This window comes from Pangasianodon hypophthalmus, chromosome 17 (assembly GCF_027358585.1).
Source record: "Pangasianodon hypophthalmus isolate fPanHyp1 chromosome 17, fPanHyp1.pri, whole genome shotgun sequence".
NCBI lineage: Eukaryota > Metazoa > Chordata > Actinopteri > Siluriformes > Pangasiidae > Pangasianodon > Pangasianodon hypophthalmus.
The window spans coordinates 13,327,036-13,341,792 of NC_069726.1; the positions used below are offsets into that span (position 1 = coordinate 13,327,036).

The following is a 14,757-nucleotide window of genomic DNA, read 5'->3' on the forward strand; positions in this document are numbered from 1 at the left end:
ACTTAAAAACTTCAGTTGGTGAACGATGGCCATTTTTATTCATATGTTAATTGGTTCTGCTAAAGTATTTTTCGAGTGCTCAGTTTTATCCATCGTCTTACTTTGCTTGGTCTACCACTTGCTGTAGGATGTCATTGTTGCTATCTGCTATGCTATTAGACTGTACAATTCACCTAATGCAACCCTGGACTTTGACTTTTTATTTATAATTTCTTAACTGTATCTTCTCTTTTCGTGTCTAATGAAAATTATTCATTAACCAGCGCATCATGTGTCAGTGCCTAAGTAAGTAGATAAGCAATAATGTACAGTATATGGCCAATAGTATGTGAACACCTGACTATCACACCCATATGTGCTTGTCATCCCATTCCAGAGTTAATCCCCTCTTTGCTGCTATAACAGCCCCCACACTTTTTGGAAGGCTTTTCGCTAGATTTTGTAGCATATTTGTACGGATTTGTGCTCATTCAACCACAAGAGCATTAGTGAGGTCAGGCTCTGATGTTGGGCGAGAAGGCCTGCTGTTCCAGTTCATCCCAAAGGTGTTCAGTGAGGTTGAGGCCAGGGCTCTGTACAGGCCACTCAAGTTCTTCCATTCCAACCTTGGTAAACCATGTCTTCATGGACCTCACTGCTAGATTTAGTTTGAAAAAATGCTGCTCTTCTGGCATATTTTGGAGTATGTTCCAGTGGACACCAATATTAAAATGCGGAGCGCTTCACAAACGATGTAAAGATTGGCAGGTCTGATACAGTCTTTTACATATTTGTTTGTGGAATTCATGGATCTCACTTTATGCACAGACGCATGTTGGAACATGTCATGCTGGAACATGTTTGGTCTCCTTAGTTCCAGTGAGGGGAAATTTCCATCATTGTGGCAACAGTTTGGGGAAGAACCACATATGGGTGTGATGGTCAGGTGTCCACATACTTTTGGCCATATATTGTATGTAGATAAGTAGACATACGCAAGCAAGTACACAAGTGCAAATGTAGATACATAAGCAACTAAATAAGCAAGAATGTAAGTATGTAAGCAATCAAGTATCTGAGTACATAAGTAAGTAAGCAAGAAAGTATGTATGCATGCAAATAGGTTAGTAAGTGGGCAATTAATTAAACAAGCAAGTTTAAAGTACATAAGTCAGAAAGTAAGCAAGCAAGTAAGTAATCAAGCAAGTAATTAAGCAAGTATGTAAGTATGTAAGTATGTATTTAAGCAAACAAGTACAGAAGCAAGCAAGTATGTAAGTCAGTAATAAGCAAGTAAGTAATTTGGCTGCTTGCCTGTTGATTATATGATTACAGGGCTGAAACCAGTTCACATCAGTTAATATTTAAGGCATTTATTTATTCCATGGGGTTCTAAACTTTCCAAAGTATAAATGACTTTCCTTCTCCTTAAGCTTACTCACTTCAGTGCTGCCATGGCAACAACTAGCAATGCTCCCTGAGATGTTATTAATGTTAAATTATTGCTCTTGAAGTGTTTCACCACTAAAAGAAGGAAAAATCTATAAAGAACATTCTCTGACTTAAATATATTGTTTATATGTCAGTGCATATGTTCCCCTTAATAGAGGAAACAAAAGCTCTGGCTTCACTCAATGTCTATGAAATTCACAGATATAAAAATATTCACATATCTTTTTTCTTTTCTGAAGGAAGCTGTCATTCTCACTGCAAATGCATTTAAGTCTCAGTACATATGAGTGAGGAGTGGATTGTTTGCAGTGCTTGAGGAAGTGAAGAGGTGTATATAAATAACTATGAGAATGTGTAATACATGGTGGCATTTAAAGAAAAAAACCTTTCTGATTTAACTGACATGTCTAAAGAAGTTATGCCTGAGCCAGGATCCATGATGCAACATGTATACTGCAGGGTAGAGTAATGTAAATCTGCAGAAAGAATAAATATACAATTGGGGCTTTCAGACAAGTGCATGTCCAGGGCATAGTTTAGAACCTTTTTTCCCCAATGAGTTGGCAAAGATGATCACATAGATGTCCCACCTACTCAATCCACCCAATCCATCAATTTTCATGGCAAAACATCTTTCCTAGTGTTAATGGGGAGTCCAGATTAAGACAGGACACAACTGAGCAACTGAAGGTTAAGGAACTTGCTCAAGGACCCAACAGTGGCAGCTTGGTAATGCTGAGATTTGAACTCACCACCTGCCAATCAGAAGCCCAAAGCTGTAACCAATACACGGTGAACAGACCACTATTGTGATCATACGAAAGACATACAACTCATTACAGTATATACAAAAATGATGCATATTTAAGGGTCAAATCAGGACAGACCAGGGCCAGCTGATATTAGCCCAGAGAGAACCGCTGTGTCTGTAACTGCACCCTCATTCACTATTTATTATATAGACTGCTGTATATAGAGCACTATATAGGGCAGCAGTGAGACAGACACTGGAGCGACTTCAGACACACTAGTAGTACTCTGGAAGGACCTCAACTGAAACTACAGAAATAGAGAAATATTAAAAATAAATTTCTGTTAAATAAAGTACCTGTTGGATTTAGTATGAAACAGCATTTTTACTACTATTTAAGTTAATGGCTAATGGCATTCTTCCTCACAAATATGTTTTGAGATGAAAAAAATTGCTATGCATTGGATTGTACACTGATTAACAGTGTTCATTCATTCATTCATTCATTCATTCATCCTTAGTAACTGCCTGATCAGTGTCACAGAGGTTTAACTTAGGATACTATTTTGTTTATATTTTGTGAAATACAACCAACTCAGTTCATTAGAAAATATTGCAGGCAGATACAAACAAAAGTAATAATTGGGTGAGTGGGATTTAGAAAAAAAAAAAAACAGCCCCACGCAGATCTCCAGCTGAGACCAATCAGCGAGTCGAGTAATGTAGCTTGAGGTAATGTAGGTTGAGGAACTGTCAGAGCCAGAATTCGCAGCCCATGATGAAAGTGTTGGCACTTCTAACTCTGGATTCTTGTTTTTTTTACTTTTTTTTTGCAGTATTTCTTGGGGCATAGTGGTAGAGTTCATATACAGATACAGATATTTTAAGCACTAAACAGACACAGATAAAGATACAGATTAGGAGGCATTGCAGTTAACTCCTAATGGGCAATGACATTATGGACTATCAAGGAAACAAGATTGTGTATTGAGAATTTAGACAACACAGCAAAAAGGCTGAGCCCTATATAGTGCACTGTATAGTGAACAAGAGGCTTTGTGTTTGTGTATCTTTAATTTAGACATTATTGAAAATGTTTTGTTTAAATTCAATGCCATAGGCTATTAATAGTCTTTTTGGGAAGGAGTGCTACTGTAGTCCAGGGCCTGTAAGAATACCCAGGTCCTGATTCCCCTCCACAACTTACTACAATGCCAAATGTGATTTAGGACGAGCTAATAAGGTCTAACTACTGTCTGATTGCCTCATGTCAGACACATCACCAGCACTCTCCCTGTGTTAACAATGGAAGTCCTCCCCAGAGAAATCAACAACTCCTTGTGTAAATTACTTACCATCCAGCAACTATTGGCATCAGGCAGGCCTATAAATAGCCGAGCCTGGGGAGTCCGCTCATTCTACGCAATGACCATGAGCCTGTGCTGATGGCCCACATCTACGGTTAACATTGATTATCCTGTAGTATTAGAGGGTAAGGCGTGAACTGCAGGGTGTTGAATAGGGCTATTTGACTGACGAAACGTTTGCTGCCTGGTTAATGGAGTAATAAAACTACCTACAGTCATCCCAATCAGTGTGGCTATTTACTCCCCATGTCCCCCTGGTCAGCAGGAGATGTTTAATGCAGCGTGCCATAAATATTTAGTTCACTGTAGTCTCTGTAACTGTAAGTCACAGAGACTGTGAGAGTATCCATGTGTGAAAGAAACACAGAGTGTGTGTATCTGTGCAAGTGTCAACCAGGTGAGAACTCGTTATGCAGCCACCATTTAAAATTCACAGATTGATTTTCCAATCCACCGATCAAACATTTGAGACGTTTTTTCATTTTCACTGTAGCAACAAGTAATGCACCAATATGAAATTGCTGGCCAGTATTTTTGACTGACTGAAATCTTGACTTGGAGGTTCTAATCCATCATTTTTAGCTGCATTTACAGTGCAAGGTTGCACACACACACTCCTGCAAGGTTAAAAGCTTATGAATGAAATTAGCTGCCAGTTATTTTTATTATAGAATTTTATCGAGATTGTCAATGGTTGTTACAACCCTAGATAGTTGTGCTTCCAGCATAATGCTGATTAAATGCAGTCGAATGATTTCGAAAAACTGTTTAAAACTGTGCAAAATACAATATGAATGCAAAATAAAAGAGTGTATACTCTGTTCATGAGGTGTCAATAAAAACATTTTACAGGCTCTATATAAATTCTGCTGCCACTGGAGTTGTAAATGTGCAGCGAATATCTATATCAAAAACTCTGTCATGATAATATTCAGCACTTTAATAAACTTTGTTATCATTTTGAGATGCTAAGGCATAATCTTGGCAGACATCCATATCACAGAAAAGTAATTAAATGGTATATTTTTATCTTCAACAAGAGCAAACATGCTTTCAACAATATATATCTTTCCTTCGGTCACATTAATTTGCGCATGACCCTAACGTGACCTTCAGGTTTAGTAACTCGCTTGTACACTAGGGTAGTCAAATTCCTTTATATATATATATATATATATATATATATATATATATATATATATATATACAGTTACATCCAGAAGTATTTGGACAATGACAAAGAGTTTTTGTGATTTTGCCTTTATACACCACCACAATGGATTTGAAATAAAATTACTTAATTTATTTGTTTATTTATTTATTTATTTGCGTACACATGTGTGCATTTATGTTAACCTTCTGGTGAAAGTCAACAGCAAAAAAATGGGTAGGGAAAGGGATTTATAATGGCTAAAATGTTTTAAAAAAATGTTACTAGAAGTATCTTTGTCATGAAAGATGTTATATAAGTTGACAAAATAATTTAAATCTACTGATAAGAATTTCATGTTTTTTTTTTTATTGTTAATTAGTAATGGCATTTGCAATCATACTGCATCCTATAAATAACCCAGACTCTGAAGTTTGACTCCAGCACTGTGTCTTTGCCTTTCTTCTCTGCCTATTTTGATTAGTGTTAACTTTAGCCTGCTTCAAATTTATTTGGTTTGATTTAGTTTTGTCTATTTTATGCCTGTTTGCCGATTGCATAACCATTTGTATTACCTAGGTTTGTTACATTAGTTTTAATAAAATCAAAAAAGTGTATGTTTTGATATGTGTTCGAGGTATATTACCATTAGATATTTAAATATTTATATATTTATACATATAATTAGATTAATTATTAGCAAGATATACAGTCAGGTCCAGAAGTAAACAAACAAACTGACACTTGGCATATTATACCAAATTTTGGACCACACTGAGCAGCTGTTATTTTTTTAAACCCTGGCCTTAATAAGTGTTAATTTTAGAGAGATTTTCAGAATTTTCAGTGTTAGTAAATTTTGGAGGGAATTAAATGCTAACAATTAGCATCTTATACCATTTTCAGCCACATGAAACAGGTGATTTATAAAAAAGAAACTAGAGCCTAACAGTAAGTAGTTATCTGCTGAGGGCTATACATGTTCTGATGCTTAATCGGATATATTATATAAAAGCAATTGGTAACCAGCTCTAATTTCTGTTTTTTTAATTATTATTTTATTTATTTATTTTTTATTAGTATGTGTGTGGCAGCCAAAACATCAGAATCAGAGAGAATATTACACAGAGCAAGAATAGGAACACACAGTGTAATACTAATTAGGGGTGGGCGATATGACAATTTTAGGTTGTGAATGAGGTTAAAATGTGAAATTATGAGTACAGTGAATCTAAACACATTTTGTCAGTTGCACTGACAATGCTCAGACATGGGACCTCAAGTTGTTTTATGAACCAGACATTATTCTATTTGCTAGTCTAGCTCGCATCTTCCCTGACAGACATATGAACAAACCAATAATAGCCAAAAGTAGGCACTTCCTTAGCTTATCTTTCCTCTTCCTTTTATTTGACAACACAGTAGCATGACTGACAACACAGAGGAACTGTGCCTAAAAGATTCAACAATGGAAATATTGGAACTGGTGGATTTTACACAACTGACACACGCAAAACAACAGCTGTTTGTAAAATATGCAAAGGCAAGATTGGCATGTCTAGGAAAGACAACAAATTTGTTTAACCACCAAGAAATCACCCCAAAGAGATTGCTGAAATCCAGATAACATGAGGAGCAGACATGAGTGTAACAGCACCGCAGCCAGAACCAGCACTGAAGTAAACAAATGCATTTAAAAAGGCACTTTTGAGAAAAAAGTAAGCCTGAAGACATTAGTATTTGGTGATACACCAAATTGGTGATTATTTAAATTTTAAAAATAATTGTTTACATTGGGAAGTGCACTTCATTAGAATTTGTTTGAGAAGGTACTTTGACTTAAGTATTCTCTGTTATTCTTTTTCTTATAGGTTATATTTCCCTGTAGAGCTATATTTCCATCAACAGAGAAATTAGTTTCATTGCTCTGTTCAGTAACTTGCAAAATAGTCTTCAAAACCAACATGAAAAGTAATAGTGATAAGATCACGGATCATGATCCAGCCTAAAAAAAGACATAATTTGATATTTTTGCCAGATTGCCCACCGCTAGTGCTAATGTTGGCTTTGTCTGTGGCAGTATAAAATTATACACCGATCAACCACAACATTAAAGCCAGCTGCCTAATAGGTCCCTTTTGTGCGGCCAAAGCGGCTCTGATCCGTCGAGGCATGGACTCCACAAGACCTCTGAAGGTGTGCTGTGGTATCTGGCACCAAGATGTTAGCAGCAGATCCTTTAAGTCCTGTAAGTTGTGAGGTGGGGCCTCCATGGAACAGACTTGTTTGTCCTGCACATCCCACAGGTGCTCAATCGGATTGAGATCTGGGGAATGTGGAGGACAAGTCAACACCTTGAACTTTTTGTCATGTTCCTCAAACAATTCTTGAATAATTTTTGCAGTGTAGCAGGGTGCACTATCCTGCTGATAGAGGCCACTGCCATTAGGGAATACCGTTGCGATGAAGGGGTGTACTTGGTTTGCAGCAATGTTTTGGTAGGTGGTATGCGTCAAAGTAGGTTTCCCTGCAGAGCACTGCCCTGAGCATCACACTGCCTCTGCCAGCTTGTCTTCATCCCACAGTGCATCCTGGTGCCATCTCTTCCCCAGGTAAGTGACAGACACGCACCCAGTCCACATATTGTAAAAGAAAATGGGATTCATCAGACCAAGCCACCTTCTTCCATTGCTCCATAGTTCTGATGCTTACGTGCCCATTGTAGGCATTTCGTTGGTGGAGAGGGGTCAGCATGGGCACTGTGACCGGTCTGCGGCTACGAAGCCCCATAAGCTGCAACCCATCCCACCCCTTGACAGCTGCCACTGTAATGAGATAATCAATGTTATTCACCTCACCTGTCAGTGGTTTTAATGTTATGGCTGATCAATGTAGGCTTATTAACATTCAAATACATTTGAATATTCTGCCACCTAGTTTTTCCCATTTAGCTTAAATTATAATACTCATGTACTCAAAAGCATGAGTAAGTAAATGCAACACTCTGTGTGTGTGTGTGTGTGTGTGTGTGCATGCCTTGTGCATTGTTACTTTCTCATTTAAAAAGTCAGCTGCAGTACAGTAGCTCTTAAGAGGCCAGCACTGATGAGCTGCACACCTGCCTGAGCTTACACAGACACACACACACACACACACACACAGAGCTCACTTACTGCTCACTCACTAAAACCTAGCTGAAAAATGCTGAGTGACTAAATGTGCCTAAGACCAGCTCAAGTACAGGGAGACTCACATTCGCTCTTTAATGCATCCAGGTGATAAAACACAACTCACACTCATTCAGAATTTACTCAGTGTGCAAACCGGGACATTTTTTTTTAACTTAAAGTGGAACAATACTATTTCTATTTCACCATAAAACATTTCATATTCATGAGAATAACAAGGTAAAATAAAAGTGTTAAAAATGACAGCTTTTTCAAATCTGAAGTAAAAACATATGAAATGTTTCCTCCTGTTTGCACTTACTCTCGATCATACAGACCTGCCATCTGGTGGACCCACTAAGTATGTGAAGTTCTTTGTAATGTCTACTTACACACACACACACACACACACACACACAAAGTTCTGCAAACTCAATGATCACTGACACAATCAACTCACTTCACCATAATATTTTAATGTGTTTTGATCTATTAAGTTTTTTTCTTGCTATAGTATATTCTTCATTTAGATTTTGTGAATTACAGTAATAGTTCTTATATATATATATTTATACACACTCACACACACACACACACACACACACATATATATGAATTTACTTACATGCTCACTGTCCATAAAAAGCTATGTATGCGTATTATTACAGTATGCCTCTAATATGAAAGGCATAAACTCAATTGCAAAGACATTTATTTGCAGTTGTTTGCATGACAAGTTATTATCAACCAAAACTATGAAAATATTGAATTTGGTTGTTTTGAATTTTCCAAATGCATTGGTATATGTGTAAGTAAAAAGGATGACCTCTGTCAATAGGATGTTAGTCTTATGCTCGAGAGCCTGGTTCCTCTCATGATTAAATGTGGCCAAGGCCTACTTTAGCCAGATAAGGCCATTTGACCATTGAAAACTTGCAAGATTACCATGTTTGCTGCTACTCTCATTCACTTCTTGAGGCAGGAACACACCCTGGACAAGATACCAGTCCATGGTATCCAGAGGACCATGCACATACATCTTAACCATTCCACCTGCCAGCATATTTTTGGGAGGAAACCAGAGAACCCAGAGGAAACCCCATGAGGACACATGGAGAATGTATGAAATTCCACACAGACACTCACCCAAGCTCAGGGTCAAACCTGGGACCCTGGAGCTGTTATGCTTTAACACTACCCACCGCGATACCACACCACACTAACTACTGCTATCTGCTTTAATCAAAACTCTTATACAAAAAGCTGTAATATTTTCTTGCAGCTTTAGTATTTTTGGTGTAATATTTACTTCAGTCCAGATGCTATATCTTACTCTAAAAGAGCTATACGAAAGCAAAACAAGCTTAATGAATCACAATGATTTAAAGGTTCTCAGAAACCATGCACATATGTACGCATGCACAGATCCCAAACTTCAAGATTCTGAAGCTTGTGGCTAGAAAAGTGCACAAAATCTATCAGAAGCTTCTTGGGATGAGAATTGCAGAGCAAGGAGGTTAATAGTGAAAAGGAGGAGGTGTGTTGTCTCTGTGTAGACAGTAGTTTGTCATTATTGTTTAAACTGTCTAGTCCCCTGATGCAAACACACATCATCAGACAAGTGGTTTGTCAATATTTTCCCATCCTAACAATAAGCTCTGCCAGACTTTTCAATTATGCATGCTATAAGAGAATTATTCCACACTTGATGAGTGCATGCTCGATGGAAGCCCCTTTCCTCTGCTGGTCCTCAACAGGGGCGAGATTACTTACAAGTCTGGTGTGAATGAAGGGCATATACTGAACACAATGCAGTCTAGTCTCTTCACTGACAAAATCAATGTAGGACACTGCTTTTTATTTTAAAGCATAAGTGGACATTTAATGGATATAAAAATGTGCTTGCTAGATCAGCAAAGTTGGATTGATTTCCTTAATTATAAAGGAGAAAGATGGTTATGATTTTACTCTAATTAATGTTATGACTTCACAGTTTTGGTGCGATATAAATATGCTGAATTGTCTTTGGAAAAGCTAATGTCTCTAAGTGCCTCTGCATACACAAACTCTAGCCGTCTGTCTTTCTCGTTAATAAGTCTCTGTGTCAATTGCATGGTGTGGAGTGGGCAGCTGGACGGATCCGGAGAGATGTGCCTATGTCATTAGCCTGTGACACTGTGGCCATGACGAGCAGCTGCCCCTAATACTCACCGGATCCCATAAGCCATCACCATTTCCTCTGCTTATGGCAGGAAACGAGCACAAATAAATCAAGTTTCTATTCAAGTAATGGAGATTCATTTGGAAACACACAGATCCAGATTAAGCCAGAGTACATGAATCAGCTGGATGGCTGTATTGTCGTCACACTAACATGCTGTCTGGCTCTAAAACTGTGCTGGTGGCTATAAAGTCATTAGATGTTAGTGAGAGTACAAATAGCTGATGCATATTCATCGGTTTCCTGTCAAGTAATCTACTCAGCTGATAACATGTGATGATGGTAAGAAAGAGAGGATGAGACAGAGAGAGAAAGAGAGAGAGATAGAGAGAGGAGGGGGAATTAAACAGATAAAGCTGAACAGCTTTCTGCAAAAAAAAAAACAAATTAGCACCCTCTTCATCTTATCAGCTGGGTGTTTTTTTTTTTTTTTTCTTATGTGTTAGTCTGTTGAGAAACGTTTCCCCCTGCTCTCTCTACCCAACACACAGATCATTCAGTAAGGGTCTAACAAAATCCACTCAGCAAGCTGCACTAAGTGGGTCTACTGCAAGTGGATCCTCAGTAGCCTGGTTAAAAACAGTCCCTCATTAACACATAACCTCAGTAAATCATTAGATTAAAGCACATGAATAGAAATTCCTAGTTTTTTTAACAGTAATTTGAACAGTTCTACTGCCTACAAGATAGCTCTGAGAATAGCAGAATAATAAATACAATTATACATAAGTGGGTGGCACTAATTATAATAGCAGGATGATCAAAGAATATAAAGCATCTTACACTCTTATTCTGGTCTACCTATGTTTTCCATGTTGTTGACTATTTTATATATATATAACTATCCACTAATGATATATTAATACATTAAATGGAATAATGTATTATTATTAAAATGGAATAACCTGTCCATGCTTTCAGCAGTGTATTTCTACACAGTGTTTCACTGTATAGAGCTTTGAATACATTACAATATATAATGAAGTATCATACATATAAATAAGTAAATAATATCAGTCGAAATAACTTTAACACAGAGCCTTACTAATTATTTATTTTAAACATTTACTGTATTAATAACACATGGAAGAACACATGAGATATATGTAAATAACATGGGTGGTGTCATACAGTCCTGCCCAAAGCGGATTATTTTTGTATAACAGCACAGCCAAAAGTATGTGATTCCACTATTACCACTGCGATTTGCCAGTGATTACAGTTTTTAATTTATTAATGAATGTCACATTGTGCTTTTTGGCTGTTTACAATGACTTTTTTATTGTACATCCACAAGATAAGTTAGTTCCTGTTATCACTTAAGTTATAGCAGCTGTACCCAGTCATTCGCACACCAGCCTCTCCTGTATTCTCTCTCTTGGAGTTAATGAGACAAAAAAACAACAACAACACAGTTTGTTTTGTGACTGAGAAACCAGAAAGCACAAAAATCTCCTCTGTCCAGAAGACTCTCCTGCATTGGCAAACTGACTGTCCTGCCATAAATGTTAAATAAACATCTCATAACAGAAAGCTTCACCACATCCACAATTTTTCTTTGTTAAAAATGCTTGTATTATTATACAAGCCCCTATCAAATGAGCTGTTAGTATAGAAACTATAATGTATTAGAACTAGTGCATTAATATAAACCTGTACTCAACTACTGTCAGAGCTGTGCGGTTATACGAAATCAGTGAACACCTTCTGATGAGAATTCAAACTCATTACAAATCATTAACAAACAAATTAATAGCAAAAAACATTAACAAATCACAAACTTCAGCATTAATAAAGTGTAAATAATGTTCAGACTCAGTTCTGAGTTTTGCCAGTTAACAGTCACAAACGTTCATTAGTGAGTCAGTTCCTAGTGGTCAATGCAGGTATTGATAATTTGGCTTATTTGGTTAATTATTGAAAAAAAAAACTAATTAATACAAGCATTAGATACTGTATTAATGCTGATGTACATGGATTGCTCATGTCAGGTGATATGCTAAATAATGTCAGGTAAGGAAACAAATAAATGTCAGAAAGGCTGCCTGCTTTCTTCCACAAGAAAGTATAAAACTCAACTACTGTATTGTTTTTAAAGAGACAAATTCAACCCACAGCCCCTATTAAATATCGAATGCAGCACTTCCAATATTACACGGATGTTCAGAGGCTGCAGCAGCCTGAAGGTAAACTCTGGGAGGAAATTGCAGGGATTTGATTTAGTCCCCAGGCTTTGGAATTCGCTGATAAGGACAGCAGATATATTAGGTGTCAACATGGGAGGGATGATTGACTGGAGAGAGATGCAATCAAAAAGACGGCAAAGACTTTTAAGGGTTCTCTTTTTCTAAACTGCAAACAGTATTCTCTAGAAACAATGACAAAGAATGCAGTGTCTTTCTAAACTGTTTGCTTAAGCATTTGCTAAGCCATCATAGAGATTCTAAGCCATTTTTTGCCTGGTTTTTGATGTGGAGACCCATGAGGCTGACCTCAAAAGGAAATTGCCAGTAGCGGGTCTGCACGGGGAGCCTGAGACCATACCCATTTCATATTCCGCAACTGGTAAAAGAGAACAAATCTGCTCTAGCAGGCTATCTGAAGCACACAATTAAGATGTAACTGAATAAAATTGGAGTGCTGTGCTGTGTTTAGTTAACCATTTACAAAAATGCAAAGGTGCGATGTGCAGTTTGTTCACGTCTCTGATGCTAAAGGAGCAAGGTTTTAATATGTATGGTCCTAAACACCATTTTCAGCTTTATACTAGAACTCCACTGTGAATAAGATTCAGTCCTAAAGTGAAGAAGCAACATACTAAATAATTCAGTGTCGTGGTTGGTACAAAGCAGCTATTTTTTCACTGACTCATATTGCGACCTGTGCATTCGGTCCTAGAATTCAGTTCTTCCTCAAACTCTTCAAAAGTTTTATGTGATGAATTTGTTCTTTGGAACCATTCTCGAGATAATTCATTTCCAAAAAGAACATACACAAAAATCACGTTACATAATTACATTTCTGTGGTTATTGTTGAGAAGGTTAAACAGAGGCCTATATGTACTGCATGAGGCATTACACAACTCAGAGAGAGAGAGAGAGTGTGTGTGTGTGTGTGTGCGTGAGAGAGAGAGAGAGAGAGAGAGAGAGAGAGAGAGAGTGTTTTGTTGACAGGAAGAAATGAAAGACTACATCACTGCATGCAGCTGCTCTGACAGCAACAACCCTTAATTATGACTTGTCATGAAAACTATGAGTTGTAGGACTCCAGAGTGATTTACTGTACACAACGGAGCACACTTAAGTGACTAAGCTGACATTTATCAAGCTCGACGCTGGAAAATAAAATCAACAGTAAGTCCAAGGCCTTGTCCAGTTTAAAAAAATGTCTCTGAGAACCTTAGAACAAATTTAGCACTGGGATACATAGGATGGGATTCACTTTGATGCTGTGAAAATGTGATTAAGTGGAAAATATCTAAACTCAAACTGTGCCTAACTAAAAGTTCAGAAGCTAACATGTGTCCATTCTGAGTAATTGCATACGATTATGAGATGGGCAACTGCACACTGCACGTTAATGCATTTTTAATGAATGGCACATGATGTACGTGCTAAAGCATGACTTCTGTCTTCTGTCATAAGCATAATCATTTTGGACTTCGTTATTTATGATCATGACATGAACATACAGCTTATAGAAAACGTTTAAAAACAACAAAGAGAGGTAACAAGAGCAGCATTTTTTTTTAAATGCTAAAAAAAAAGGACAGGACACTGAGGGAGAGATGACTTGATCAGTGTCTCCTTTCATTTGTTGCTGTTCAGTTGAACATAACAGCAGCTGCTATAACCTGTGGTATGCTTTCATCTAACCCTATGTAACACGCTTGCCTCTAATCCAGCATGTCACGCTGAGGTGTTGATGTAGGTTAATACTGTACAATGCCCCTTAGGGACAACGAGATAATGTGTGAGTGGGTGAGACTGAGAAAGGCATCAACATCACAGTAAGGTCATTTGTAAATAGTATGCTGATGCTGCGTACACTGTAATTGCATGTAGATTAGAGAGATGATGTACAAAATCAATAATGATTTATAATGATAATTGGCTCATACTAATCAAAAATACTGTGTGAGGCACACAATTGTGGCCAGAAATAATGTGGAAAATGAACCTTGAACTAAAAAAAAGAAAGAAAAAATATAAATTGAAAAGATTTATATATATAATGTAAAAAAAACAAAAAAAAACAAACAAAACTTATTTATGTAGCTATATCCAAGACAACAGTGATTAATGATGAGGAAAGCTTCACTCCTGGACCTCGTAAAGACTAACTGCAATAAATTTCCTTTAGCTTACACGGGCATCAAATGCCAAGGAAAAGGACATCCATGTCTGCATACTAAAATGAAGTAGGAGACTGTGATCAGGAAATGCTCCAGTAAGCCACAAGCTTAGAACAAAATTAAAACAGTTCTTGGAGAAGGTGTAGTTAAATATTCCCAGTGACAAACACAACTTAATCAAAGGTGACAGACAGACAAACAGATAGATAAACAGATAGATAAACAGATAGATAGAAAGACAGACAAACAGAAAGATAGACAGACAGACAGACACATGGATAGATAGATAGATAGATAGATAGTTAGATAGAGACA

The 14,757-nt window shown here is 37.2% G+C and overlaps 1 protein-coding gene across 6 annotated transcripts in view; it reads right to left on the reverse strand.

The window, feature by feature from the left end:
- ntm (neurotrimin) overlaps nt 1-14,757 on the reverse strand; it is a 365,797-nt gene that overhangs the window by 99,473 nt on the left and 251,567 nt on the right. The window lies entirely within an intron of this gene.